Genomic DNA, 3,760 nt, shown 5'->3' with positions numbered 1-3,760 from the left:
TCCCACCCCTCCCCCATTCTCTCCCGTCCGCCTGCGCTAGTCGGCCTCCCTCCCCACGCTCCGCCCACACCGCCAGTCCCCTCGTCTCCCTCCCCCTCTTCTCCCTCCCCTGCCCCTCCCTCCTTCCCTCCTTCCCTCCTGCTCCTCCCACTATGTGCCCTGGGCCCTCCCAGGTCCCCGCCCCTCTTTCCTCCCACTCTGCCTCTCTCTCCCTCTCCCTCTTCCTCTCCTTTTCCCCTCGCCTTTCCTCCCCCTTCCTCTCCCCCTTCCTCTCTCCCTTCCTCTCTCCCTTCCCTTCCATGAGACCCTCCCCAACCCATCTCTGCATCTCCCAGCTCCTCCCACTCCTGCTCCTCCCTCGCCCTGCCCCCCTCCACCTATCCCCACTCCACTCATCCGCAGCCCAAACACTGATCTGTTTTAGTTTGCATTTTCTAGAGTCGTCCATAAATGGAATCATCCCATATGTACTTGATTTTGTCTGGCTTCTTTCACTCAACATAGTTACTTTGACATGCCTGCGTGTTTTTGCATGGAACAATCATTCCTTCCTTCCTGAGCAGTATTCCATTTATGGATATACCACCGTGTGTTTAGTCAGCACTTGATTTAGGCTGCTTTCAATTTTTCCTGATTAGAACTACAGCTGCTAGGAACATCCCTGTGCAAATCTTTGTACAGACATATACGGTTTTTCTTCTCTGGGGTAAATACCTGGAAGTGGAATGCCCAGGTCGTAAGGTAGGTGTAACCATTTAAGAAACTACTATACTGTTTTCCCAAGTGGTTTTTTTCTTTACCTTCCCACTAGCAGTCTATGCGAGTTCCAGTTGTTCTTCATCCTTGCCAACACTTGAAAGTCCAGAGATTTTAACTGTAGATGTTCCGGTTCTGTGTAGTGGTAGCTCATTGTGGCTTTATTATGCATTCTCTAATCGTTAATGATGTTAAGCATCTTTTCATGTGCTTATTTGCAGCGAGTGTATTTTCCTTGGTGAAGTGTCTGTTCAGATCTTTTGCCCATTTAATGTTGAGTTGTTTCATTATTGAGCTTAGAACACTTTATATATTTTGGATGCAAATCTTTTATCAAACATATGCTTTACAAAGATTTTTTTTCCCCAGTCTCTTGTTTGTCTTTTCTGTCTCCTAATATTGTCTTGGGAAGAGCAGTTTTTAATTTTGATGAAGCCCAATTTATCAATTTTTTAATGGATTGTTCTTTTTTTTGGTATCATATTTAAGAAATCTTTGCCTAATCCAAGATCACAAAGATTCTCTCCTATGTTTTGTTCTAAAATTTTTATAGTTCTAGGTTTTACATTTAGGTCTCTGACCCATTTAGAATTAATTTTTATATACGGCCAAAATTTTTGTTTTGTTTTGTTTATCTGTTTTGTTTTTTGCATATCTATATCCAGTTGTTCCAGCACCATTTTTATTGATTGATTGATTGATTGATTGAGACAGAGTCTCTGTCGGCCAGGCTGGAGTGCAGTGGCACAATCTTGGCTCACTGCAACTTCCATCTTCCAGGCTCAAGCAATTCTTCTGCCTCAGCCTCCTGAGTAGCTGGGATTACAGGCGTGTGCCACCACGTCTGGCTAATTTTTGTATTTTTAGTAGAGACAGGGTTTCACCATGTTGGCCAGTCTGGTGTTGAACTCCTGATCTCAGGTAATCTGCCTGCCTCGGCCTCCCAAAGTGCTGGGATTACAGGCGTGAGCCACCAGGCCTGGCTCCTAGCACCAATTTTTAAAAGACTACTCTTTCTCCACTGAACTGTTTTTGAATCTGTGTCAAAAATCAGTTTCCTATCAATGTGTTGTGTCTATTTCTGGACTTCCTATTTTGTCCCATTAATTAATTTGTCTATTTTTACATCAATATTACAATATCCTGATGACTGGACTTGCAACCAGCTAGCATTGGTACTGTACCTCTGTTCTTTTTTAAGGTTGTTTGGGCTATTTTAGGTCTTTTGTATTTCAACATAAATTTTAGATTCGGTCTGTCAATTTCTACACGTGATCTTACTTAAGTTTTGATTGGGATTGCATTGATTCTATCCATAAGTTTGGGGGAAATTAATATCATAACAATATTGAATCTTTTGACCCATGAATAAAGATATGCCTATCTATTTATTTAGGTCTTCCTTAACACCTACTAGTAGTGTTTTGTAGTTTTCACTGTATAGGTTTTGCACATCTTTTGATAGATTCATCCTAAAGCATTTCATATTTTTGATGCTGTGGTATTGTTTTATCAATTTCAATTTCTGATTGCTAGTATGTAGATTTTGTATATTGATCTTGTATTCTGTAATCTTTCTAAACTCATTTCTTAGTTCTAGTAACATTTTATGGATTTTATCAGATTTTCTACATAGAAAAATCATGTCATCTGTGTAGAAAGAGTTTTACTCTTTCTTTTTAATACAGATGTCTTTGATTTCTTTTTCTTGCCTTATTGCACTGGCTAGAGCCTGCACAGTGTTGAATAGAAATGTTGAGAGTGAACATCCTTGTCTTGTTCCTGATCTTAGAGGAAAAGTATTCAGCCTTTTACCATTAAGTATGATATTAGCTATAAGTTTTTCATAAATTTTCTATCAGATTAAGGAAATTTCTATTTGTAGTCTACTGAGAGTTTTTATCAGGAAGGGATGTTGGATTTTTGTCAAATGCTTTTCTGCAGCTACTGATATAATCATACCTTTTTCCTATTTTCTTTTTGTAGTTTGTTACTTGATTTTCAAACGTTAAACCAACTTAGTATTTCTTCAATAAAGCCTGCTTTGTCGGTTTTATTATTTGTTTCATGTATTGTTGGGTTATGTTCTATGTATCATGGATTACATTTTTTTAGAATTTTTGTGTCTGTGTTGATGAAGGATGTTGGACTGAAAGCTTCCTCTCTTATAGTATCTGTCTGGTTTTGTATCTGAGTAATAAGTAAACAAATTCAAATCCAGAGAGGTTAAGTACCTTGTCTATGATCACACTGCTAGTTAGTTGAAGAGTTTGTAAAGTTCCCCTAAAGTTTAGAATTTAGAAAATATCAAGGAATACCAGTTTAACTCACCCACCTTCACCCCCAATCCCAAGCAAAGTTAATAAATTAACTTAACATTGTGACATTGTGGGAAAAAAATCATGGAGTCTGGTGTAAAACACATTCAAGTCAGAATATCTTAAATTTAAAAGATGCATGAGCTTGATCAAGTATTCAACCTGTGACCAATCAGTTTTCTTATCCCCAAAATGGGGTTATTGGAAGGATTAGATACAACATACGTTAAAACACCTAGCAAACCCTTTGGTACATACTTGGTTTTAATAAACGTTAGTTGTTATTGAAGATTTAATGAGGACAACGGTAATTGGTAAACAGAGCTGATAACCAATCTATCCTTGCGTTTCTACATATCCTCACACTCCCAGAAAGACATTCTAAGCACAGAGGAAGTCCCTCCCTCCCTACCACCATTCTCCTTTACACCTGCTAGGAGGACCTTTACCTCATCTGTGATCAAACCCTTACTGGTCTTAAAATGTCCCCTCTTCTCACCACCATTTATCTAAATCCAACTTAACCATCAAGGCCATGCATTAACCTCACATTCTTGGACACATGGTCTTAGCCTGAACAAAACTCTACTTTATGTTTTCCCTTTTACTTTGTACACTGAGTGGTAGAGACTATCATTTGCCTGGCCAATATCCACTCTCTCTACTTACAAACAGATCTTTGATTT

Source organism: Pan paniscus, chromosome 8 (genome assembly GCF_029289425.2).
Source record: "Pan paniscus chromosome 8, NHGRI_mPanPan1-v2.0_pri, whole genome shotgun sequence".
Taxonomy (NCBI): domain Eukaryota; kingdom Metazoa; phylum Chordata; class Mammalia; order Primates; family Hominidae; genus Pan; species Pan paniscus.
This window is presented reverse-complemented; position numbering follows the sequence as displayed.